The 27,981-nt window shown below is 46.8% G+C and overlaps 1 protein-coding gene across 1 annotated transcript in view; it reads right to left on the bottom strand.

The window, feature by feature from the left end:
• kcnh5b (potassium voltage-gated channel, subfamily H (eag-related), member 5b) overlaps window positions 1-27,981 on the bottom strand; it is a 553,929-nt gene that overhangs the window by 5,994 nt on the left and 519,954 nt on the right. The gene's annotated exons all lie outside the window — the stretch shown is intronic.

Genomic DNA, 27,981 nt, shown 5'->3' with positions numbered 1-27,981 from the left:
ATCTCTGGTTCTTTTGCCAATCACCATAAATCTGTGCCCTCTTATTATTGACTCTTTAGCCATTGGAAACAGTTTGGGGGAGAAATGTGTGTGTTTAGCGCCACACGTTAGCACCACGAGATGGCGCTAAAGTGCCGCTGAGACCTCTAACATCACCTGATGACGGTTCCTACGCTGCACGCCATATCCGTCTTGCCGGTAGCGCTGCTGGTAAACTTGGTTGCCAGGGACATCGCAATCACTGAGATCATGACATCAGTGAGTATGCAACGCTCACTTGACGCCTGAACTCCAAACTTCATTTTGCCCATTGAACTTACCAGCTGGAGAAAACAACGACAGGTTCAGGTGGCGTGCAGCAGCAGGAAGCCAGCTCCAGCGACGCTATTTAAAGGAATCATCACCAATCACTCGCACCTGACAGGATTTTGAAGTTTGAGTGGCTGTGTGCTACTTCCTGCTACTGCAAGAGTTTTCTTCAGTCATTTCAAGGTTATTTGGTATCGGAGTATTGTGGCAAGTACAAAACTCCCTCATTATTTTTGAAATGCTTCAAACGCTTGCTAAAAGTCATGGGGGCTGTACTGGCAGTCAACCTCGCCCTCCAGGATCTACGGCAGAGGGAGCGGAGGCAGTGAGAAAGACTGGGATGTGTGTGCAGCGAGAGGAGGAGGGCCATCAGGGCTCTCAACAGGAGGCCTTACCCTCCAAGGGTCTTCCGACATCGCTTCTCCTACCTTCAATTAAGCGAGGAGCAGTGTATTAGGAGGTTTTTCTTCAACAAGAAGGTGGTCACAAAACTCTGCTACCTCCTGCAGCCGGACCTCCAGCCTCAGACCAGGGTGACCACAGCTCTCCCAGTTACAGTCAAGGTCACTGTGGCCCTCAATTACTTCGCCAGCAGATCCTTCCAGTCTGCAGCAGGAGACATAGCTAACATCTTCCAGTTTGCTGTCCATCGCTGCATCCAAGAGGTCACTGAGGCTCTCTATAGCTGGAGAAGGGACTACATTGGCTTCCCAATCACCAGAGAGAAGCAGGACAAGTGTGCATGTGGCTTTCCCAGGATAGCAGGCTTCCCCATGGTGTAGGGTGCCATTGACTGCACCCATGTGGCTTTGCGGGCACCGCATAACAATTCTGAGATCTTCCGTAACCGCAAAGGCTACCATTCACTTTACGTGCAGTTGGTGTGCGACCACACACAGCGAATCCTCACTGTCAACGCCTGCTATCCTGCGCCAGACCGGTGTGCCAGCACTCGTCCAGCCACCACGTCAAGCTCAAGGGTGGCTGCTCGGAGACAAGGGCTATTGGTCTCCAGCTGGCTCATGACTCCCCTCCACAACCCCAACACTCATGCCCAGCACTCATATAATGAGAGCCATGCTGCCACCAGGAACATCATCGAGCAGACCATCGGCCTACTGAAGCAACAGTCCCGCTACCTTGACCGCTCGGGAGGAGTCCTCCCAGAGCGGGTGTCCCATTTTGTGATGGTCTGCTGCATGCTTCACAAGTTGGCCATCATGAGGGTGCAGCCCTTGCCACCAGGGATTGCAGGATCACCTCAGGAGGAGGAGGAGGCAGAGGAGGAGGAAGACGAGGAGGAGGAGGAGGGAGGAGGCAGCCAGAAAATCGGCCTTCTGGATGGGCGGTCCGTGACTGGCTCATCAAACTGCGATTCGAATAAATGAAACCCCAGATACTCGTTGCTCATCACATCCCCATCATACAATTCCTGTCGCAGGCCATATCATAGTGTCCTCCTTGGGCACAAAGCTGAAATGAGAGACACCACAAAAGATTCCAAACACAATTATTAAATTTATCTATACACATATCACATATATTACATCAACACTATTAACTAATCACCCTTGTGCAATCCCTTAGTGCCTGTCTTTCGTGGGCCTTTTCCTACTCTAGTGCTCCTATGCGGGGCAACCGGCACCAGCTCTGGACCTGGAAGGCCTAGCTGTAGACTGCACCACCATAGCCTGGGCAGCAGCAGTCTGGGCTGGCTGGATGGCAGGCAGTGACAAGGGCAGTGGCGGAGTGGCAGTGGTGGGAGCAGGAATGCTGTCATCTTGAGAGAGGACAGCAGGTGCCTGCTCCACAGGCCCAATGCTACACCCCCAGGGTGGCACCTCAGCATTCCTAACAATCTGTTGGAGCTCAGATTGCTGGCCTGCTGCGACACCGTAAAAGCCCCGGTCGACGGTGGTAGACTTGGCCACGATGGCAGCAGTCAGAGCTTAGTTGGCATCACGCTGAGAATGCATGACAGCAGTGTGAGCTTACACTGCAGCACTATGATGTTGGGTTACTTCTGACTGTGCTGCAATGGAAGCTGCGACATCGCTCATCATGTCTGAGTCACCACGGTCTCTATGGGAGCCGACCATCATTTGCAGACTGGAAATGATGGGCTCCATGGTGTCCGCAGAGCTTTGTGCAATGTTGGAGGTGGACTCCTCCACGCTCCTTGACATTGTCGAGAGGCTCTCTGGCAGCCTTGCCATTGCACCTATCATCTCTGTGTGCATGCCCATCACCCTTCTTCTAAAGGCCTCCCCATCGAGGTCCTTATCAGAGTCCTGTGGAGTAGAACTCGCACGCGAACTCGCCCTCCGAGGAGCTGGCCCCCATGCTACCCTTTCCCCCTAGCCTTTCTGCAGCCCAGTGCCTCACCCTGTGCAGATCCCGCTACTACACTAGCCTCTAAAGAACGTGTAGTGCCAATATCTGAGCTGGTGTCTGCAAGTGACAGATGCAGTGATGCGGTGTTTCCTTCCTTCTCCTCTTTGCCCCCCTCGCTCTCTGTGGTGCCCTCCGGGACAGGCTGCTCAGGTGCTTGCTGATTATCTGAAAGCAGAAAGGCAAAAGAGTTGAGTTATGGTGAGAGGATGGGGGAAGGAAGGCAAAAATGCATGCATACAGCATGAGTAGCTTGAAAGTGAGAAAAGATTGTGGGCTGGGGGAGTGAAGTGGGATGTGAGAAGAAGGAGTAGGAATGAGCATATCGTTGTTGTACCCTGAGCATATCGTTGTTGTACCCAAGGGGGTCAGTGTTGCCGGTTACCATGGTGCCAATGACCTGGCGGCCGATGATCTCCAACACTTGACTCTCCAGCTGGCTCAGCTGCTCAATGTGGGCTTGGCCCCCGCCTGTCCGCTCCTGCTCCCTCCAGTTGTGAGCCACCTTGGCCTGCAAGAGAAAGGAACGTGTGTGAGTGAGTGTGGAGCAATGTATTTGGGTGATGTGCCTGTCATAGTTGAAAAGCTGTCACTGTGTGCATGGTGTGAGATGTGGGTGTGAGTGTTGGTAGGTAGAGATTGTTGGTGGGTGAGTGCTGGGGGTGTGGTGCATTGAGCAGTGTGTGAAGCTTGTGGTGCAGATGGTGGTGTGTAGCATTTGTTGACGCCTTTACTCACCCTGACCACCCATGTGAGGTCGTTAAACTTCTTCCTGCACTGGGTGTGGGTCCTGGGGACCACAGTGCTGCCCGTGACGTGGTCGGCTATCTCCCTCGGCATACTGCAGCAGACTTGTGGAGAGGACTTCCTGCCAGTTGGCGGGTACAGGACCGCCCGCCTTCTCTCCACTGCAAAAACCAGTGCCTCAAGAGCTTCATCTGAGAAATTACGGCCTCTCTCCCTCCGTCTCTGGTCTGCCATCGTTCCTGCGGATGTCTTCTAACTAGTGTTTGGTTTGTTGTTGGGGCAGCTGCACAGCCAAGAACCCTAACAATGATGTGCTACAACATCAATGAACCTCCCCTTTAAGTAGTGGAAAAAGCCTGTGGCAATCATGACTTGCAATTAGACTGCCTCCAATAATGGTCCAGCTTTTCAGTGTAACGCTAATGAGCTTGGGTTTTCAGACTAGAATCACGAATGCAATCATTTTAATGAGGAGCGAGCACAAATTTTGTTTGCATTCTAGATGATTTTTCAGGTGGCGCTACTTAACCATTTTTAGTCTAAACACTGTCCATTCCTTGGCTATTATGAATTTCTACCCCTTTCTCTTTATTTACTCTATCTAAATCCTTCATGATTTTAAACACCTCTATTAAATCTCCTCTTAGCCTTCTCTGCTCTAAGGAGAACAAGCCCAGCTTCTCCAGTCTATCCATGTAACTGTAATCCCTCATCCCTGGAACTATTCTAGTGAATCTCTCCTGTACCCTCTCCAGAGCCTTCACGTCCTTTAAGTGTGGTGCCCAGAATTGGACACAATACTCCAGCTGGAGCCAAAATGGTGTTTTATGTAGGTTTAGCATAATTCCTGGCTTTTGTGCTCAATGCCTCTATTTAAAAAGCCCAGGATCCCGTAAGCTTTTTTAACTATTTTCTCAACCTGCCCTGCCACCTTTAACGATTTGTGCACATATACCCCAGGTCTCTCTGTTCCTGCACCCCCTTTAGAATTGTACCCTTTAGTTTATATTGCCTCTCCTCATTCTTCCTACCAAAATGTATCACTTTGCACTTTTCTGTAAGAATTAGGAGCTGAAGTAGGCCATACGGCCCCTCGAGCCTGCCCCGCCATTCAATAAGATCATGGCTGATCTTCAACCTCAACTCCACTTTCCTGCCCGATCCTCATATCTCTTGATTCCCCCAGAGTCCAAAAATCTCTCTCAGCCTTGAATATACTCAACGATTCAGCATCCACAGCCCCTGGGGTAGAGAATTCCAAAGATTCACAACCCTCTGACTGAAGAAATTCCCGCTCATCTCAGTCTTAAATGGCCGACCCATTATCCTGAGACTATGCCACCTAGTTCTAGACTCTGCAGCCGGGGGAAGCAACTTCTCAACATCTACCCTGTCAATCCCCCTTCCAATCATAGAATCATACAATGGTTACAGCACAGATAGAGCCCGTGCTGGCCCTCTGCAAGAGCACTTCAGCTAGTCACACTCCCCCACCCTTTCCCCGTAGCCCAGCAAACCTTTTCCTTCAGGTACTTATCCAATTCCCTTTTGAAAGCCACAAGTGAATCTGCCTCCATCACCCTTTCAGCCAGTGCATTCCAGATCATAACCAGTCACTGCGTAAAAAAGCTTTTCCTCATGTCGCCTTTGGTTCTTCTGCCAATCACCTTAAATCTGTGGCCTCTGGTTCTCGACCCTTCCGTCAATGGGAACAGTTTCTCTCTATCTACTTTGTCTAGACCCCTCATGATTTTGAACAACTCTATCAAATCTCCTCTCAACTTTTTTGCACTAAGGAGAACAACCCCAGCTTCTCCAATCTATCCACATAACTGAAGTCCCTCATCCCTGGAACCATTCTTGTAAATCTTTTCCGCACCCTCTCTGTGGGCTTCACATCCTTCCTAAAGTGCGGTGCCCAGAATTGGACACAATACTCCAGTTGAGGCCGAACCAGTGTTTAATAAAAGTTCATCATAACTTCCTTGCTTTTGTACTCTATGCCTCTATTTATGAAGCCCAGGATCATGTATGCTTTTTTAACCACTTTCTCAACCTGCCCTGTCCCCTTCAACGATTTGTGCACATATACCCCAGGTCTCTCTGTTCCTGCACCCCCTTTAGAATTGTACCCTTTAGTTTATATTGCCTCTCCTCATTCTTCCTAACAAAATGTGTCATTTCTCACTTTTCTGCGTTAAATTTCATCTGCCACGTGTCCACCCATTTCATCAGCCCGTCTATGTCCTCTTGAAGTCTATCACTATCCTCCTCACTGTTCACTATACTTCCAAGTTTTGTGTCATCTGCAAATTTTGAAATTGCGCCCTATACACCCAAGTCCAAGTCATTAATATATATCAAGAAAAGCAGTGGTCCTAGTACCGACCCCAGTCCGCAAAACAACTGTTCACCACTACTCTCTGTTTTCTGTCACTTAGTCAATTTCGTATCCATGCTGTCACTGTTCCTTTTATTCCATGGGCTTCAACTTTACTGGCAAGCCTACTATGTGGCACTTTATCTAACGCCTTGTGGAAGTCCCTGTACACTACGTCAACCGCATTGCCGTCATCTGTATCCTCATCAAAAAACTCTGTATCCTCATCAAAAAACTCAATCAAGTTAGTTAAATACGATTTGCCTTTAACAAACCCATGCTGGCTTTCCTTAATTAATCCACACTTGTCAAAGTGACTGTTAATTTTGTCCCGGATTATCATTTCTAAAAGTTTCCCCAACTCCAAGGTTAAACTGACTGGCCTGTAGTTGCTGGGTTTATCCCTACACTCTTTTTTGAACAAGGGTGTAACATTTGCAATTCTCCAATCCTCCGGCACCAGCCCCGTATCCAAGGAGGATTGGAAGATTATGGCCAGTACCTCTGCAATTTCCACCTTTACTTCCCTCAGCATCCTGGGATGCATCCCATCCGGCCCTGGTGACTTCACTACTTTATGTACAGACAGCCTTTCTAATACCTCCTCTTTATAAATTTTTATCCCATCCAGTGTCTCAACTACCTCCTCTTTCACTATAACTTTGGCAGCATCTTCTTCCTTGGTAAAGACAGATGTAAAGTACTCATTTAGTGCCTCAGCCATGCCCTCTGCCTCCGTGCGTAGGTCTCCTTTTTGGTCCCTAATCGGCCCCATCCCCCCTCTTACTACATGTTTACTATTTATATGTCTATAGAAGACTTTTAGATTCCCTTTTATATTAGCTCCTAGTCTATTCTCATACTCTCTCTTTGCCCCTCTTATTTTCTTTTTCACTGCCCCTCTGAACTTTCTATATTCAGCCTGGTTCTCACTTGTACTCTCAACCTGACATCTGTCATATGCCACCTTTTTCTGCTTCATCTTACTCTCCATCGTCATCCAGGGAGCTCTGGATTTGGTTGCCCTACCTTTCCCCCTCATGGGAATGTACCTCGATTGTACCCAAACCATCTCCTCTTTAAAGGCAGCCCATTGTTCAATTACAGTTTTGCCTGCCAATGTTTGATTCCAATTTACCCGGGCCAGATCCGTTCTCAACACACTGAAATTGGCCCTCCTCCAATTAAGTATTTTTACTCTAGATTGCTCCTTGTCCTTTTCCATAGCTAATCTAAACCTAAATGTTCTTCAACTGACACTTGCTCCACTTGACCCACCTCATTCTCCAAAACCAGATCCAACAATGCCTCCTTCCTTGTTGGGCCAGAAATGTACTGATCAAGAAAGTTCTCCTGAACACATTTCAGAAATTCTTCCCCCTCTCTGCCCTTTACACTATTACTATCCCAGTCTATATTAGGATAGTTGAAATACTCCATTATCACTACTCTATATTTCTTGTATCTTTCTGTAACTTCACTGCAAATTTGCTCCTCTATATCCTTCCCACTAGTTGATGGCCTATAGAATACAACTAGTAGTTTAATGGCACCTCTATTATTTCTTAACTCTAACCAAGTAGATACTGTCCTTGACCCCTCCAGGACATCCTTTTTCTCCAGTGCTGTAATATTCTCCTTAATCAATACTGCCACCCCACTGCCTTTCTTTCCTTCCTGAACACCTTATATCCAGCAATATTTACTACCCAATCCTGCCCCTTTTGAGCCAGGTCTCCGTTATCGCCATGACATCATATTCCTATGTGGCTATTTGTGCTTGCAGCTCACCAACCTTATTTATCACACTTCATGCATTTACACACATGCATTGTGAACCTATCTTAGACCTTCTTGTATTCTTTCTTAGTCTGACCCCACCTAATACCATACTATTTCTTACTCTAGTGCTATCTGTCTCTCTCAATCCTTTGTGCACCTTGTTTCTTCTTTCTAATGCTATATCCTTGTGCCCATTCCCCTGCAAAATGAGTTTAAACCCTCCCCAACAGCACTAGTAAACACTCCCGTGAGGCTATTGGTCCCGGCTCTGTTGAGGTGCAACCCCTCTGGCCTGTACAGGTCGCACCTCCCCCAGAACCAGTCCCAATGTCCCAGGAATCTAAAGCTCTCACTCCTGCACCATCTCTCCAGCCACGCATTCATCTGCTCTATCTTCCTATTTCTGTACTCACTAGCTCATGGCACTGGGAGCCAACTGGAGATTACTACCTTTGAGGTCTTGCTTATTAATCTAATTCCTAGCTCCTTAAAATCTCCAAGTTTCATGTCATCTGCAAATTTCAAAATTGTGCCATGTACCCCCAAGTCTAAGTCATTAATGTATATCAAAAACAGCAGTGGTCCTAGTACTGAACTTTGAGGAATGCCACTGTATATATCCCTCCAGTCTGAAAAACAGCCACACAATTGACCTCTGTTGTGAACATTTAGATACCATAACATTGATTTTCTTATTCTGTTATACAGAAAAAGCTTCTAGATTCTATCTCTAAGTCAGAAAAACTATTTCACTGCAGTTACAGACTGCATTTATCCTATAAAATGTTTTTAACCTGCTCAATTCCAGCCCTGTTGATGAGAAATTGCAGTACTTCTCTTCTGAGTGCTCATGGCAGCATCAAGCAAACGATTTGGAGAAGATGCTAAACTTGGCATAGTGTGGGAGTTACTTAACATCAGTGGAGATGGCAACTAAGCTAGAATATTTCATGGATCCTGTTAATTTAATTACGTACATTACCTCTGCTCCTTTTGCACTGCTGCCCTCGGAAACCCCTCTGCCAAGATCACTCACTGTTTAAATAAAATAGCAAATAAGACAAAACCAGCAATTACCATTATTTTAACTGAATGTTTTTTTCCAGGATACTGTTGGTGCGGCCTTAAAAGAACAAATACTTCATATTTAGAGTCAACTTATTTAGAGACTGTCACTTAGCACAGTGAATAGAATCATTTGAAAAACTCTAAATTTGAATGGGCAGCTTCTTGAGTACAGAGAAGGGGGATTGACACCAATCAAGAGGGAGAATATAATGGTGTGTACGGGCCCTGAACATTGATCTAATTAACTGGATATGAATGATGGGCCAAATGGTCTTGACCAGAGAATGGACATCATCATGGTTGGAAAAAAAAGTAATATAGAAGATTAGATAAATGAAGGGGTTGTGATTAGTTGACAGTGAGCTTGAAGAGCATGGGAAACCTGGAGGAGGCAAGGATGAGGTTTGGAAGCCAGGGGGCTAGGATGGGTAGAGTAGGAGATAGTGTAACACAGTGCAGATGCAGGGACAAGTGCGTATACTTTATTGTAGTTCCACAAGCTAAAAGAAGATTCACTTTAGTAAATCTGTTCAGCTCAGTCTTGTAGAAATGCGGTAATTGCAACAGTTGGAACAGAATCAAACCTGCATCTTCAAGACTCTCTGAGATTATCCTTGGTGCACATTTAGTCATTTTCAGTATTAAATCTTAACCTCTAATGAGATTTTCCATGGCCTTTCCAGATAGAATTTTCCCCACTTATTCTCCATATGCAGTTTAGTTTTTGAGGCAAATTCAATTAGATCTCCCGGTTTTGCTAAACCATTTACTGAAAATAATTTAATTAATGTTAAATTGCTTTTTTGTACTGTTGTGCAACCGTGAGGAGTTCTGGTTATTTCCAAAGAGATGCATTTTGTGATCACTATTACTTAAAGAGATGGTGATCACCCAATATTCATGAAGGTTATCTGGAAATTATATCCACCTAGACCTCAGATGGCTTCAGATTGGGAGCTTATTTAATTTTGCAAAAATTAATGTACTCTGCCTTTGACAGAGAGATAGCATTAATGGGATCGGCTCTGTAGGAAGCCGTGGGAGGGAAATGATGTGTGTGTCACAGAAAGACATAGGGCTCGATTTTAACTCAGGTGCGGGGAATTGTCGGGTTCCCCGAATTTGGTGTTTCCCACACAAATCTAAATGGGTCGGTGAGATTGATGCAATTTTAACACAATTGGCCAATTGATTTCCAACGTGTGGGAAGCCTTGGCAATTGAGTATTTCCAGTCAGAAAGTCGCAGAATATGATGTCATCATTGCTGCTGCTTTTAAGGTCCACAGCAAGCCTCGCTTCTTCTGCAGGCTTCCAAACTTCACCATTGAGATGGCACAGGAGCCTGCAGGAGCAACGGCCAGCGGGAGGGCAAGAGCTGCCCCCAAATTTGATGAGGCTTCACTCCAGGCATTGCTGGATGGTGCTAGGGCCCACAGGGAGGTCCTCTTCCCTTCTTCAGGGAGGAAGAGGCCTCCCAGTCAGACCAACGCTGTGTGGCTACAGGTGGCTGGTGAAGTCAACTCCTTGGGGCTCACACGGCACACCTGGATGCAGTGCAGGAAAAGATTCCATGACCTTCATCGCACTGGAAAAGTAAGTACTGTATGAAGTTTCCATCACCCTCAATCTGATCCCCATTGCCTTTCCTCACCAGCACTCAGCTTTAGCAAGCTCTTCCTCCACATCCCACTTGACACGCACATCCATGCACCCTTACCCATTCCCTCTCTCTCTGTGCTCACATTCACATAACCATTCCACCATGCAGCCCTCACACTCCCTATCACTCTGATGCTTTGAATACAACTGACAACACACAGGGAGGGCCCTTGGTCTTGCAACCTCACTCCATCTTTGTCCCCTTCTAAGTATCTATGCTATGCAATCTCTGCACTCACTCCTTCATTCTCACTCAACCTCCACTTGTCTCCCTCATTGCAGGAAAAGAGAGCTCACAACTGGAGAGAGCGAGCCAGGACAGGAGGAGGGCCGCCCTCATTAGGCATCCTGGAGATTGTCGGGGCTGACATAGATGCGGAAGTTGGGGAAGGAGAGACAGGTGCATCCCCGCAAGCTGGTGACAGAAAAGTTTTCCATCTCTCTCATTGGCATTGCATGAGTCGCTGATAATGATTCTGAAGCTACCTCATATGGACTTATGATCATCTGCAAAATGCAATGTGCATGTAACCTTGGCATCACATCTCTAACTTTTTCCTTGACTCCCCCACAGGACCATCGAGAGACCCCGTCCCCACTGTGCAGGAGGAAGAGCCTGAGATGCCAGACTCCTCAGAGGAATCTGCAACCTCTGAGGGCGCAGCGTCAGCAGAAATAAGCGCACCTAGCACCAGCACAGACACTCACACCTCGGTGGGACCTTCGGGACATAGAGTAGAGTTGTCACCTGGTGTATCACAGCTCACAAGTGAGCATCAGCAGATTATGGAGACAGGGACAGCAGTGGAGAGTCCTCGTCGGAGGGCGCAGGACTCTGCCAGCTCGGCTCAGCTGCATGTCGACCTTCTGTCTCTGAGTCCATCCGTAAGGTCAGAGGTGATGGAACTCCAGGCACAGATGCAGGAGTCTCTGGCAGGTTTTGTCTTTAGGGTCGCTTCGAGTGTGGAGTGAATGGAGGAGTCCATAGCGAATATGAGCAGAGCCTTTGTGGAGTCATTGGCGCATGAATGCATCAACACGGAAAGGATGGCTACCTACGTGGAAATGATTGCTGCCTCCGTGGTAAGGCTGGCTACGGTAGAGGAGAGGAGGGCTACGGCCATGGAGGAGGTTAGTCGCCAGGGTATGGAAAACATGGTGAGTGTTCAGAATAGAATGACATCTCTTGAGGAGCGATGGCATCTATTGAACAGAGAAACCAGACCTTCATGGAAGTCCTTCCGAGTAGGGCTGCCATTACAGATACAGGTCCCCATGGCCCCCCTGATGTGCAGCAAGGTGCTCTCAAGCCACTTGCAGGCGCGGAGGGGGAGCTGACCCATGAGAGGGAGGTTGGTGGCAGACCTCAAGGAAGTGGGGGTTCCTCTCCAAGCGCTCACACTTCCATGCCACTGCAGAGCCCTCGGTCAGAGCCCCGCCAGAGTCCACACCTAAGTGAGATAGACGTCTCAACCCCTGCACAGCCGCAGGAGCAGCAGACTGCTGACGAGCCCTCACAGGCTTGCCACCCCAGAGGACACCCGCCAAAGGTGCCGAGACAGGAGTAGCAGGAAAGTGAGCAAGGGGCCTCCACATCTGCTGAAGCCACAGGGGAACCATTACGTAGGAGCACATGTAAGAGGAAAATAAAGCACAAATAGTCACAAGGGTAGTCACTTGGGTGAAATGTTGTGTATTCTGTAAAAATGCCATCAGTTGTTTGTTTTGCAAAAAAATTCTGATGGCAACTTCTGCAGTTGTGGTGTGTGTCATTTCGCGAATGGGGCTGGAGGTCCTCTAATGCCAAGAAGGGAAGGAAAAAAAGGCCTCCCATGCTTCTGGTAGATGCCTCAGTTGAGGAAGCGCTGAGTGAGGCTGGCGAGAGGAGTTTCGCAGGAGGTCACACTGGAGAAGTGTGTGAGGCTCCAACCTTCCACAGGTGTGGTTAAGCCTGGTAAAAGTTGCCCCAGGCCTGAAACAACAAAGTCCTGCCGCCTGCAAATGATGGCTGATCAAATCTCCTCTTTAATGGTTGACCTGCAGCTGATAGTCAGCAAGCCAATAGTGCTCACGCCAGGTTTCACAGGCGTGATCTCCACCAGGCGTGTTTTATGTGGGAAAAGGGTTAAACAGGCAAGGGCCTGTTAAAATGGGATTATAAAGGCCAATGAGTGCTGTTTAAGGGACTGATTCGGGCCCATCAGACACACCTGGGTTAAAATGGCTAGGTGTCGGGAACCAGGCAGGGGGGGTCCCGACCCCCAGGTTTTGCGATTTTAACCCCCCACACGCCTCAAAGCCCGCCTGACGGCTAAGTTAAAATCGAGCCCATAGAGTGAACAGCGACATTGGTTCTATGGGATAGAATATTCAGTTGCCTGGGAGAAAGAAACCCGGAGATGAGTTCACCCAAGAAGCAAGCTGATGGAAAGGCAGGTGTTGCTTGTTACAGCATTCACCATATAAGCTAGTGAGCACGCTGTTGTAATGTACCCTTGTCATTGACGAGTATCACTTGCCTTACAATTAGTTCTATTATATGCCTTGCTAAATACAATTTAACCCATGGCATGTGCTACTGAGTGACGACAATGTAATTATTTTTCAATTCGAGATGCTAATTGTTATTTTTAATTAACAGTAAACAAATTTTGAGTAATCATCCAGTGATACATTGTAGCAGTTTTCTACAAGTCTCCACCTATTCCCCAAGGGGACGGACATGAATTATTATCGGTTGCTTAGCGAATGATTGGTTTTGTTTTAAAAATATGAAAGTGTTGAACCGCTGCACAATTCTTCTGATCAGGACCCTGAGATTGAACTGTCAGGTTCAACCTGATGAGTGATAAGTGCTGAATCCTGTTGCAGTGCATACTAATATCTATCAGTATAATTGACAAAATACTCCTCTTACAGAGATTCATAATACCAACCTCCTTAAAACGGAATGGCTGGCATATCAATTTGTAAGGGCATAGATAAAAGGTAGATTTCAGTACTATAAAAAGAGTAATATTGCCGGGGATTTGTAATAACGGCTCTTTAGTGGAGTGATGGTTAATTCAGTGCCTGGCTTAATGTTCTTTTTCATTCATACATGCTGGGTTATTGTGTACAATGCTATCTGACTACATGAAATCAAAGTCAGAAGGGGGTACAGCTGGTAGTAATGAAGAAGCCTCCTCCTGTTATCTTGAGGGCAGGTTAAGTGACTTTTTTTTATTAGAGTACCAGTCTATCCCAAGTTAATTTGCTCTGGTACTCCATTACCATAGTGATGGAAATTTAAACAAGGGTCTGGTTTGGGCAAAATTTCATCAGTGCACAGAACTGAGAGGTAGCAAGCTCTGTTTCTAACAATTGTTCAAGGAGAAACTTGACACGATTGAAGCTTTTAAACACATTCTCTTTTCTTCAGCCAGGGAGCTACACGGTCTCAACTATCTGTACTCTCTAAAGCAGGTGTCTAGTCAGTGTGAGTCACAGCCCAAGAAACTAAGGATCTTTGATTCCCAGACTTTCTGCCTCTTGCCGAAATAAAAATATGTTTGTAATGTGTTTAAGGCAAGTGGTAGCTTTATGATCTCTGTTTAAAATGTAATGGGGTGTAAATTAGTCTAGGCTCGTTAGTCTGGACCCAGACTTGACGTTGCGTGCGCCCAAACCAAGAAGCCCCAGGACGGATAGAAATTGGTCCTCGGGCCTCTACCTACATACTTTGTGCGAGTTGCTGGCACTGGTCAGCCTAGAGTCTAGAACTAGGGGGCATAGTCTCAGGATAAGGGGTCGGTCTTTTAAGACTGAGATGAGGAGGAATTTCTTCACTCAGAGGGTTGTGAATCTTTGTAATTCTCTACCCCAAAGGGCTGTGAATGCTGAGTCGTTGCTGAGATAGATAGATTTTTGAACTCTAGGGGAATCAAGTGATATGGAGATCGGGCAGGAAACTGCAGATGAGATCAAAGATCAGCCATGATCTTCTTGAATGGCTCGAAGGGCTGTGTGGCCTACTCCTGCTCCTATTTCTTATGTTCTTATGGTCATGCCTCCACAGGCAGCTTGCCTGATGGGGAAAGACAATTTAGAGCCACATCGCCCCCTCACCGGCAGCAGCCCTCAGGCAAGTCCTGGGAGGGGCTTGGAAAGGGCTACAATGGGGGGGGGGGTGGTATCGCGACACCTGTGGAGTCAGGGGAGCATTCCTGAACTCCTCCTGGCTCCATTGGAAGGGTTATAAAAATAATTTTTTTAAATTTGCAACTTATATTTCATTGGGGGCCGCTGAAGAAACCCGACGCCTACCCCGCTCATCGGGAATTCTTTTTGAAAAAGGGTCCTTCAACAGGCGTAAAGCCCCTAATTAACCTATCCCACAGGCCGAACGCCTGTTTTAGGCATCCGCCCAGGCGCAGATTGGACACTGGCCGTCCCACTGCTAAATTGTTGCACCCGTTATACGCCTGAACAATGGGTACAACACATACCAATTTCTACCCCAATGTGCCCGACTCAGTCATATACAAAGGAGATAAGATAGTGTGTTCTGATCAGGTATAGTATTGCTATCTGTCCCCTCTTATCTATGTGCAGTGCATAAGAAACCTGTTAATATATGCTCTTCTTAAAAATAAAACTACTCCGAACGATTAATTATGTGCATTAAGCAATCGTATGGGGACTGAGCCCGCCAGAAATAAAACCATATATGTTGGTTAATGGTTTGGGGGAAGATTTCCACTGCTCACTATTTATAGCAGAGTTGGAAATGTGTTCAAAAAGAATTTACAATTTTGCTATGAACAGCAAACAGCTGACATCATTCCACCATCGTGTGTTGTGGCAGGAAACCTTTGACAGTTTTTCTAATTGCAGACAGACTGAGGTGGGAAATCAAAAACGACCTTTCCAGATGTTAGAAGTGAAAGAGTCCTTCATTCATAAAGCACTGTTGGACTCACGCTTTACTGAACCTCACTTCAGCGAGATCATTTTCACCTTCAACACTCAGGGACGAATCGACCCCCCCTCCGCCCCATTATTGAAATCAATGGAAATGAAAATCAGATGTGTTCTGTAACAGACAGGCAATCCACTCCACCAGTTTACACCTGGGTGTAAATTGTGATGGTCAAAATTTCCTCAAGGTGTTTTGTTTCAATGTATATATGTGAGTGAATGAGGCAGAGCAATAAGGATGAGTGCAGCTCCAACAACACTCAAGAAGCTCGACACCATTCAGGATAAAGCAGCCCGCTTGATTGGCACTCCATCCACCACCTTCAACATTCACTCCCTCCACCACCAGCGCACTGTGGCTGCAGTGTGTACCATCTACAAGATGCACTGCAGCAACTCGCCAAAGCTCCTTCAACAGCACCTTCCAAACCCGTGACCTCTACCACTTAGAAGGGCAAGGGCAGCAGACGCATGGGAACATCACCACCTACAAGTTCCCCTCCAAGCCACACACCATCCTGACTTGGACCTGTATCGCCGTTCCTTCACTGTCGCTGGGCCAAAATCCTGGAACTCCCTTCCTAACAGCATTGTGGGTGTACCTACACCATATGGACTGCAGCGGTTCAAGAAGGCAGCTCACCACCATCTTCTCAAGGGCAATTAGGGATGGGCACTAAATGCAGGCCTAGCCAGCGACACCCACATCCCATCAATGAATTTAAAAAAAAGAAAAGGATGGTACCAACTCCGACCGTCCTGGAACTCTTCGGCCTCCTTAGGGCCCACACCTTCTATTTACTGGTACAATCAAGTTCAGTACAGTCTACTTGAACAGTGTCAGCTGCAGCTCAGTGGGTAGCACCCTCGCCTCTGAGTCAGAAGTTTGTGGGTGATAGATCCGTGTGTTAATGGAGACACGGAATGCAGGAGTTGATTTAACAAGTGTTTACTGAACAAATTCTGGAGGTGAACTAAACTACACAAGACGCTACACAGGCTTATATACCCGAGTGGTCACTACTGGTACTACAGTATACAGGGGCTTCAAAAACATAGTTCCTCTTAAAGGTACATACACTACAATTTCTCCCCTTTTAGATAAATAGTACATAACATTTTAAGTAATCATTAAATAACATTTTTACAAGAACAATAATCTACACATTTGCTGAAGTTAATCAGTTACAAATTCAGTCTCTCTGGAGGCTTCCTGACTCGGTCCGGATAACGCCTCGGTGGTGTAGTAGGTTTCGGTGTTGTAGTAGGTTCTTTTGGCAAGGTCGATTCGGCTTCAATGCCAGTGTCGGGTTCATCTGGTTCCAGTATCACCGGATCGGAGGTAGATACTATGGGTATCTCTGCTTCATCACTAGGCGTATAGAGTTGTGGTGTAGGTTGTCCTTTTTCGGATGACTCTATGATCTGGTCAGCATGGCGCCTTATTATGCTTTCTCCAATGTCCACGGTATACATCAGCGGTCCTAGTTGTGTGCAAATAGTTCCAGGCTGCCATTTCTCGGTACGGTAGTCCCGGGCCAAAGCTGGTTGACCTATCTGGAAGGTTCTAGTTGGCCTTTCATTCATGCTTTGAAATTGCCGGTTCTCTACGTCCCTTCTGACGTTTGGCTTGACCAAATCCAGCCGGCATCTTAGTCTTCTATTGAGAAACATCGTGGCGGGGGTTTGGTTTGTAACCACATGTGTTTCATTCCTGTACGCAAACAAGAAGTTATCTACCTTATGTTGTAGATTTATGTCTTCATTACCCATGGCCTTTATGGCCTTCTTGAAGGTCTGGACAAACCTTTCAGCTAATCCATTGGTGGCGGGATGGTATGGGGCGGATGTGTAGTGCTTAACCCCATTGTTTTTTAAGAACTTCCTGAATTCTTCGGATACAAATTGCGGTCCATTATCAGAACAGATCTGTTCAGGCAGCCCATTCCTGGCGAATATGGTCCTTAATACAGTGATGGTTTTTTCAGTGGTGGTGGAGGACATCTTTATTACCTCCGGCCACTTGGAGTGTGCATCCACCACGATTAAGAACATTGAGTCCATAAATGGACCAGCAAAGTCGATATGTACCCTTTGCCATGGAGATGAGGTCCACTCCCATGGATGTAGAGGGGCTTGTGGTGGGGCATTTTGGACCTTCTGGCATCCTAGACAGCTCTTGGTCATTTCTTCGATGTCTCCATCGATGCCTGGCCACCACACAAACGCTCTGGCTAAGTTCTTCATTTTCACTCCACCCAGATGCCCCTCGTGAAGCTCCTTTAGCACTTTATCCTTGAGTTTGGGTGGAATCACCACTCTGGATCCACACATCAAGGTTCCTCGGCACACTGACAGCTGTTCTCTTCTTTGCGAGAATGCTGGCAACAGTGGTTCGCCATGTGCTGGCCATCCCTTCACTGTTAAATCGTAGACTCGTGAGAGAGTCGGGTCATTTCTCGTTTCCTTTTCAATGGTAGAATTTGTCACCAGTAGACATTCCACTATGGTCGAGTGGAACATCTCCACTGGGTCCACTGTAGGCGCCTCTTCTACCGTTGACAACGGTAGGCACGATAAACCGTCAGCATTCCCATGCTGTTTTGTTCCTTTGTATTCTATGTCATATTGGTGTGCCCCTAGGAAAAGGGACCACCTCTGTAGCCTTTGCGCTGTCATAATGGGAACGCCCTTTTTAGGGTTGAATATGGAGACGAGGGGTTGATGGTCCGTCAACAAGGTAAATTTTTGTCCGTGTAGGTAATGGTTGAATTTCTTCACCCCCCACACCAGGCTGAGTGCCTCCCTGTCGAACTGGGCATAGTTACGCTCAGCTGAGTTCAATGAGCGTGACGCAAAAGCTATCGGCCGCTCCGAGCCATCAGGGAATCTATGCGATAATACCGCTCCCACGCCGTAAGGGGATGCATCGCACGCCAGTCTGATTGGCAGTGATGGGTTGTAATGAGCCAACACTTCCCTGGACGTGATCAAGCCTTTGCATTTATGGAAGGCACGTTTACAGTCTTCGCTCCATTTCCAAACTACTCCCTTTTGTAGCAGTGCGTTAAGAGGGTGCAGAACCGTTGACAAGTTCGGGAAAAATTTATGATAGTAATTTATTAATCCCAGGAACGACCTTAATTGTGAGACATTTTCAGGAGCTGGGGCTTTTACGACCGCTTCAATTTTTTCAGGTGACTTATGCAACCCTTCTTCGTTAATGACATGGCCACAATATGATATTTGTTTCTGGAAAAATTCACACTTGGGGCAATTTGCTCATAGGCCCCGTTCTCTCAGCCTCGTGAGCACCTGCTCCAAGTTGGCAAGGTGCTCGTTGTCGTTTTCTCCTGTTACAAGGATGTCGTCTAGGTAGCATTGAGTCCCCGGAATCCCTTGCAGGAATTGCTCCATAGCTCTTTGTCAGATAGCCGGAGCTGATGCTAAGATGTTTTATAAGTATATTAAGGGCAAGAGGATAACCAGGGAAAGGGTAGGGCCCATTAGGGACCAAAGTGGCTATCTGTGTGTAGAGCCAGATGATGTAGGCGGGGTTTTAAATGAATTTTTTGCATCTGTGTTCACTATGGAGAAAGACGATGCAGAGATAGAAATCGGGCAAGGGGACTGTGACATACTTGAACATATTAGCATCGAGAGGGAGGAGGTGCTAGCGGTTTTAGCAGGCCAAAAAGTGGATAAATCCCCAGGCCCGGATGAGATGTATCCCAGGCTGCTGTGGGAGGCAAAGGAGGAGATTGCAGGGGCTCTGACACAAATTTTCAGAACCTCTCTGGCCACAGGGGATGTACCAGAGGACTGGAGAACAGCTAATGTAGTACCATTATTCAAGAAGGGTAGCAGGGATAAACCAGGGAATTACAGGCCAGTGAGCCTAACATCTGTGGTAGGGAAATTATTGGAAAAAATTCTGAGGGACAAAATTAGTCTCCACTTGGAGAGGCAAGGAGTAATCGGGGATAGTCAGCATGGCTTTGTCAAGGGTAAATCATGTCTGACAAATCTGATTGAATTTTTCGAGGGGGTGACTAGGGGGGTGGATGAGGGAAATGCTGTGGATGTGGTTTACATGGACTTCAGTAAAGCCTTTGACAAAGTCCCGCATAGGAGACTGGTCAAGAAGGTAAGAGCCCATGGGATCCAGGGTGCCTTGGCGCGTTGGATCCTAAACTGGCTGAGTGGCAGGAGGCAGAGGGTGATGGTCGAAGGTTGCTTTTGTGACTGGAAGCCTGTGTCCAGTGGGGTACCTCAGGGATCGGTGCTGGGTCCCTTGTTGTTTGTGATCTACATAAATGATTTGGATGAGAATGTAAAAGGTATGATCAGCAAGTTCGCAGATGACACGAAAATTGGTGGGGTGGTCAATTGCGAGGAGGAAAGCCTCAGGCTACAGGACGATATAAACGGGTTGGTCAGATGGGCGGAAAAGTGGCAAATGGAATTTAACCCTGAAAAGTGCGAGGTGATGCATTTTGGACGGACAAATAAGGCAAGGGAATACACAATGAGTGGTAGGACCCTAGGAAGTACAGAGGGTCAGAGGGACCTTGGTGTACATGTACATAGATCCCTGAAGGCAGCGGAACAGGTAGATAAGGTGGTTAAAAAGGCATATGGGATACTTGCCTTCATTAGCCGAGGCATAGAATATAAGAGCAGGGAGGTTATGATGGAGCTGTACAAAACGCTGGTGAGGCCACAGCTGGAGTACTGTGTGCAGTTCTGGTCGCCTCACTATAGGAAGGATGTGATTGCTTTGGAGAGGGTGCAGAGAAGATTCACCAGGATGTTACCTGGGATGGAGCGCCTCAGCTATGAAGAAAGACTAAACAGGCTGGGGTTGTTTTCCTTGGAGCAAAGAAGGCTGAGGGGGGACCTGATTGAGGTATACAAAATGATGAGGGGCATAGATAGGGTAGACAAAGAGGAACTTTTCCCCTTAGTAGGGGGGTCAATAACAAGGGGGCATATATTCAGGGTAAGGGGCAGGAGATTTAGAGGGGATTTGAGGAGGAACTTTTTCACCCAGAGGGTGGTTGGAATGTGGAACTCAATGCCCAAAAGGGTGGTAGAGGCAGGAACCCTCACAACATTCAAGAAGCATTTGGATGAGCACTTGGAATGCCAATGCATACAAGGCTATGGACCAAATGCTGGAAAATGGGATTAGACGGGACAGGGATGGATGGGCGGCGCAGACACGATGGGCCGAAGGGCCTCTTTCTGTGCTGTAAAACTCTATGACTCTATGACTCTATGATGCCACTCCGAAAACCAGTCGATTGTACTGGTACAGGCCTTTGTGTGTGTTTATCGTGAGATACTTTTTAGAGGCCTCCTCAACCTCCATCTGTAGATATGCCTGTGCTAAGTCAATTTTGGTGAAACGTTTCCCTCCGGATAGTGAGGCGAAAATATCTTCTATCCTCAGAAGAGGATACTGTACCGTGTGAAGAACCGGGTTTACAGTCACCTTGAAGTCCCCACAGATGCGAATTTTTCTCTGTTCTTCAGACTTATCATTATTCAACGTTTTCTTCATGACCGGGATGATGGGTGTTGCCCACTCGCTCCAATCTACCTTGGATAACACGCCTGCTTTTTCCAAATTCTCCAGCTCTGCCTCGACGGCTGGACGAATTGCGTATGGCACCGGCCTTGCCTTAAAAAACTTGGGAATTGCCGCATCTTCCACTTTTATTGAGGCGGTGGCGCCTTTCAGGGTTCCTAGTTCCTGTTGAAACACTTCTTTGGCATTAGCCAAGATTTCTTTTAATCGTCCAGGTATGACATCATCATCATTTTTTTTCTTACTGGTCACCGTCAGTGCCTGAATGGAGTGTCAGTCTAAACGTATCTTTCTGATCCATTCACGTCTCAACAACGGTGGACCACCATCTTGCAGAACGTATAAATACAACTTCTGTATTTCCTTGCCGTTGTATACAACAGGCACCCTTATTTTCCCTCTGGGGTATACTTTCTGCCCCGTATATGTCTTCAAGATAATGGATGTGTCTTTCAAAGGTATATGCGGAAATAGCCGCTCGTAATCCCGTCGACTCATGACGGTCAGAGCTGATCCTGTATCTAGCTCCATTTTGACTGGGGACCCCGCTATCGTGAGGGTAACCCAAATGGTCTGGTAATCTTCTTTGGCAATTACATTATGTAATTTGAGACAGCTTAGTCTCTTGTTTCCGGAGTCGCTATCGCTCTTCTGGTCTTTGGAGCTACTGCCCGTCATCATTTGTATCTTTCTGTACTTTTCCTTATTGACCTTTTTACTGTCAGCGGATTTTTTTCCAGATCTGCATACACGTGCAATGTGTCCCATCTTTCCGCATTGCCTTGAACCAGCAGTCCTCCTGGTCATGGGTGGATCTGCCGCAGCGATAACATCTCTCGAAACCCCGTCTCATTTCATGGGTGCCGAGGTCCTGTGGCTTTTGCTGTATCTCTGCAGCTCCTCTTGCTGCTGCTTCGTATGATACAGCCACACTGAAAGCCTTGTCCAGTGTCAAATCTTTCTCAGAAAGTAGTCTTTTCTGTGTTCCTTCGCTTAGGAGACCGCAGACAAATTTGTCTCGTAGAGAATCTGCCAGTCCTGCCCCGAATTGGCAGTGCTTTGACAGCTTTCGTAATTCGGTGAGGTAATCAGCGTTACTTTCATTCTTGTGCTGATTCCTCCTGAAGAATTTGAATCATTCCGCTATCAGCAGCGGTGTTGGGTTTAAGTGCTCCTGTAAGGTATCAACAATCTCCTTAAAATTCTTGTCCATCGATTTGGCTGGAGTGATCAAGTTTCGTAACAGCCCATATGTCCTTGCGCCCATCAGATTTAGAAGTACCGATGCCTTTTTATCATCCGCTACTTCATTCGCCTTGCAATATACCTCCACTCTTTCCACATATGTGGTCCAATCTTCTATATCACTATCGAAAGCAGTAATATTGCCAGTCTTCGGCATCTTGAAAATCTAAAATGGCGCTTCCCGCGCTTTTCCTCCGTCCCCGATGGATCAAAATGGCGCCTCCCGCACTTTTCTTTCTTCCCCGCCGAGTTAAGATGGTGCCTCCCGCGCTTTCCCGCCGCTGCTGCCACTGCCAACGCTGTTCTCCGCGGTTCCCGCTGCGACCTGCAGCTTCTCGCGGTATTTCTATTTTTTTTTAAATATATATATCTCTTAAATAGTTTCTCCGTTACTTGGAGAACCGTTCCCGTCGTGGAGCGGACCCTCTGGGACTTTCCCCTCCCTCTGCTCGGTCCGAACGCCGACCTGCTTTGCAGCACCGGCCGCCCCGAGTGCTCCACCCTCTGTCTCTCTTTGCCTCTGCCTCCCGACTCGCTGCCCGGCCCCGTTGCAGAGCCACCCGATTGAGCTCTAGCCCGCCGCAGCCCAGGAAGGATCAGTGCACTACCTGCCACCAGCCCGTTTAGCTGGTGAAACCGCAGTTTTTTGTTTTTTTTTTCTTGCTTCTGGCTTCGACCTTCGTCTAAGGAATCAATCCCCTTGAGGTGCTGCCGAATTGCAGGTAAGTTCGTTTCTAACTCATCGCCACTGTTAGATCCATGTGTTAATGGAGACACGGAATGCAGGAGTTGATTTAACAAGTGTTTACTGAACAAAGTCTGGAGGTGAACTAAACTACACAAGACGCTACACAGGCTTATATTCCCGAGTGGTCACTACTGGTACTACAGTATACAGGGGCTTCAAAAACATAGTTCCTCTTAAAGGTACATACACTACAGTGGGTTCAAGTCCCACTCCAGGGACTTGAGCACTAAAATCCAGGCTGACACTCCAGTACAGTGCTGAGGGAGTGCTGCACTGTCAGAGGTGCGGTCTTTCGGATGAGATGTTAAACCGAGGCCCCATCTGCTCTCTCAGGTGGACGTAAAAGATCCCATGGCACAATTCCGAACAAGAGCAGGGGCATTATCCCTGGTATCCTGACCAATATTTATCCCTCAATCAACATAACTTAAACAGATGATCTGGTCATTATTGCATTGCTGTTTGTGGGAGCTTGCTATGCGCAAATTTACTGTTGCGTTTCCTACATTACAACAGTGACTACACTTAAGAAAAGTACTTCACGTCTGGTGGTCATGAAAGGCGCTATATAAATGCAAGTCTTTCTTTTCGAACTGCACCCGAGATTTGGACTGAGGGAATCAGGGAGAGCGTGGGACAATAGGATTAGTTTTAGCTTGCTCTAGCACAGAGCCGGCACAAACACAATGGACTGCCTTGCCTTTTATGCTATAAACTGTCAGTGGATACTCCAGTTCTTATCTTCTGTTCTCGTCCATCATGAGAAGTTTCATATTGTAAACAGAGGTGTTGGAAAGTGACTAGTGAGAACCAAGTAGGCACGTCATGGACTTTGGGGAATCTTGGCGTCCAAGTAGCTGCAGTGCCATCTCATCCTAATGCTGGTTGTTCATGGGGAAAATGATGAAATGCTTTGTCCTGACAGACCACACATCAGTCGCCTACTTGACACGTCTATGAACTGTAGATTGATTAATGTTGCTGATGTTCCCTGTGCAATGAGCCACACCTATAAAGGTTTAGGGCCATGGTGACGTTGGTATTCATTGGCAGCACCATCCCAGTGGTGGAAGTTGTCTGGAGGCCAGATTCCAGGGCACAACACAAGTCTGTCATTGCCTCGCAAGTAAGGTTAGGCCTGCAAAGGCAGTTTTCCTCAGACATACCAAGGTAGGTGCGCCTCTACTGTCGATGCAAATTTATGGATAATGGTGGGTGTGAGCATCTCCCCTCTGTTCTAATCTCATTTGCCTCACATCCCTCCTTCCGCCATTCCCATTGGAATTCCCATGTTATGAAGTAAAGGTGATGTAACTAAAAATATCTCTGCTAAAACTCTTGTGTTAAGAGCTAGAAAACTAACTTGGCACAAAAGAAGCAGCAGAAAACTTCACTTATAGAATCATAGAATGATACAGCACAGAAGGAGGCTGAAAGCACAAGAATAGCCCAGGATAATGCGTACATTCTGATTGTTCCTTCCTTCCCCATAGGGAACTGCTTGACCTCGGCTCAATAGTTCTCTTCAAAGGCACAGCTAAGAATGAGAAGTCACTCTGTGGACAATCTCTAGCACAGATTTATCTTGACCCTTTCTTTTTAAAAAAACTATAAAATATTTATCAATAGTAAAAGTTTTGGGATTGTGCGCACTTCGTGTTGTCACACTTGGATCTTGTACCATGATTTTGTCATGTCTATGTCACAGCTTTGTAATGCTTTCTCATGTCTCTGTCAAGCCTGGTAAGCTAAACTATCAATACACACCATTAGATATACTCTTCACTCCTACCACCTTAGATGATTTTGTGGCAACAAGTATACTTATCCTATTACTTGGCTGGAAAAAAAAAATCACTTGATATGGTACTCCCAGTCCCTGGTGTCTCATCTCCCAGCCCACTGCCCTAGAAGGCCTAAGACCAGTAGCAGATGTAGGGTTGCTAACTATGGTTGGGAGATATTTCTGGAGGTTTGATCATGTGACATTTGGCCATGTGACATCTGATCATGTGATTTCAGATCACGTGTCATATGCAAACATTATTCCATCTCCCTCCCTATCTCCTTGGACTTTGATTCTATGTGAAGGTGACATCTCTAAACTGGATGTCTGAATCAGACCCAATCTGTACTTGGACTTCACACATCAAAAACCGTCTGGTACAGAGCAACCTGAACCAAACCGGCAGATCACACAATGGGCAGTGTACAAGCACATTGTCTAAAACTCATCTCATCGCCAACACTTCTAAACAATCCCTAGGCTCGGACTCAATAAAGGAAAGTTTTCATAGAATGATAGAAATTACAGCACGGGAGGAGGCCACTTGGCCTCTGGTGACTTTGCCGGTGCTGGAGCTCTCTCCTCTAACCCCATTCCCACAAGATCCTTTTATATTCCTCATTTTCAAAAATGTATCCCATTTCCTATTAAATGATCTAGTCTGCACCTCAACAGCACCTGTGGTGAAGCATCTAATAGCTCTCACTTCAAAAACCTTCCATCTCCCTTCCTCGTTGGTTCTTCCATTGAAAATGCTCGGTTTTGACCAGCAGTGGAACCAATCGCTCACTGTTTACCCACATTAAAGCCCCAAAGTTTCAATCAGCCCTTCTCTCACAGCATCACTCCCACTCACAACATTGTTCTGCAGAAAATGCTATTCCCCATGCCTGCCCCATCCCCAGTCTCCCTCCCTCCCCCTTGTCGAGCTTCAATCCCCCCGAATCCCCATTGTTAGGCCAGCATTTATTGCCCATCCCTAGTTGGCCTGAGAAGGTGGTGGTGGGCCTTCTTGATCTGTTGGTAGCAGTTTCATACAACTGAGTGGCCTGCTAGGCCACTTCAGAGGGCAGTTAAGAGTCAGCCACTTTGGTATTGGACTAGAGTCACATATAGGCCAGATTGGGTAAGAACATTAGTGAAACAATGGTCACTTTTACTGATAGCAGTTTTCATTTCCAGATTATTTTAAAAACTGAATTCAAATTGTCAAACTGATGAAGGATATGGGAAGAGGAGGAACAGGAAGCAACGAGAAGTTGGGGGACAGAGGAAATGGTAAAGCCTGGAGGAGGAGGATGGGACAGGGGCGTGGGGGAAGTCACATGAGAGAAAATTAGGAGAGAAAGAGTGGGATTGCGCGGGGGCATGGGAATGAGGCAAAAATGGGGAGGGGCAGTAGCCAATATGGTCTGTGGCCATTGACACTCCTTCCTTACTGTGCAATGCCACCCACCACCTCCCATCCAACAGGCAGTCCAAAGATGTGCAGGTTAGGTTGATTGGCTATGATAAATTGACCCTTAGTGTTAGGGGGATTAAATACGTGGGGTTATGGGGATAGGGTGGGATATGTGTCGGTGTAGGGGTTACGGGGATCGGGTGGGATATGTGTCGGTGCAGGCTCGATGGGCCGAAATGGCCTCTATCTGCACTGTGGGGTTTCTGTGAACTGTGAACTGTGAAAGAGAAAAAGAGAGAGCGAGAGAGAGAAGCAGAAGGGAAAGCCGAAGAGGAGCAAAAGAGCAACACAAAGATGACAGAGCGAGGTAACAGGCACCGTACTATAAAAGGATCTTGTGGGAATGGGGTTACAGGAGATCTATTAGTAATGTATGAACAAGCGTCTGTCAGTGATTTAAGGATTTATTTCAGTCTTCAGGTTGTGCAGTCTTTATCAACAGCTTGAGCTTTGCTACTGGCATTTATGAAATATTTTAAGTTGCTCGTTTGTCTTGTATCTCACTGTCAGCCATCTACTATCCTCCTGCACTCTTTGAAATGAACAGACTTGCTCCACATTATTTTTAATCTGAAAGACTACGATCGTAATGTTTTCAGTTCAGCATTGGTTTGCTGATCATTAATCATTGAATTTATTTGACAATAATGGCAGTTTGTTGTGCTTAATAGCGCTTCTAATGACAGTACTGGCATAACAATACGATCTCTGAGCTGATGCATATTGATAAGTAGAAAAAGTACAATTTCTCCATAAAAATCAATCTTCTTTGTGCATCATTTTACCAGTGGGAAATTAAGAACTTCTGCCGCCTTAGGCCGAATGTGTTAGTAGGGCTAATTGCGGTTACTTCATACTACTGCAAAGATAATTGGCCCCTGAACTAAAAGACTAATTGGTACCCAATTCTAATTGGCAACCAGCAACAGATGTCACATGGTGGTATTCCTAATAGACTTTAGGAAAAGTTTAATTCATAAAACAAAAGACAGTGACTACACTTCAAAAAAAATTACTTCATTGGCTGTAAAGCGCTTTGGGATGTCCGGTGGTGATGAAAGGCGCTATATAAATGCAAGTCTTTCTTCTTTCAAAGGAATGATGAATGTTGAGTAAGCTCTCTGAATTGCTTGTTAAGATTATAGGGCCGAAGATCCGCTGCCCTTTCAGTACATTCCTGCAGTAGCTCCGGCGGGAATGCACCAGAATCTGGGCCAGGACTCAGATATGCCAGGCATAATGTCGGTGCTCCCATGGGCCTTGCCCCTTACAAAGCCAGCAGCATCAGAGGGAGCAAAGACCCCCAATTGTGGAAGTTCTCATTGCCCTCAAAGGGACCCAGCATTTCTTGGTGGTGGTACTGGTACTGATATTGGCCACTTGCATGACAGATGTGGGATCCACCTGAGGGTCTTAGCTGGGGTCAAGACCATGACCCCTAAAGAGGAGGCAGGTATGTAATTTTTTTTTAATGTTTAGCATGCTCCCTTGTCGTGGAAACAAGAAGTTTCCTGAGGTGAGGCCCCAACAAGCCTTGCTCCCTGGCCTGGGCCACCTACATTGCGATTTGCAGCCTTGTGCTCAAGGCAGGCACCTGACATCTGTTCCTAGTGGTGCAGCCGCCTTCAGGGGACAAGTAAATCGGGTGAGCGCCCCCTGAACTGCATACTGTGGCAGGATCAGCAGTGGAAGTTACCTGCGATAGCGATTGTGGTATAATTGCCAGGATCGTTGGCCACCCATGGGTCTTCTGGGCCTAAGTATTTACGGGCTTCTGAACTTTGCATCCAGCCACTTTTAACTCACATTTGTAAATTACAGGGGCACAGGGCCATGATTCCAGTGTCACTT

This window comes from Somniosus microcephalus, chromosome 12 (assembly GCF_052327205.1).
Source record: "Somniosus microcephalus isolate GS21.2 chromosome 12, FLI_Smic_1.0, whole genome shotgun sequence".
Lineage (NCBI taxonomy): Eukaryota > Metazoa > Chordata > Chondrichthyes > Squaliformes > Somniosidae > Somniosus > Somniosus microcephalus.
Note: the sequence above shows the minus strand (reverse complement) of the source record. Positions and strands in the feature narration are given on the sequence as shown.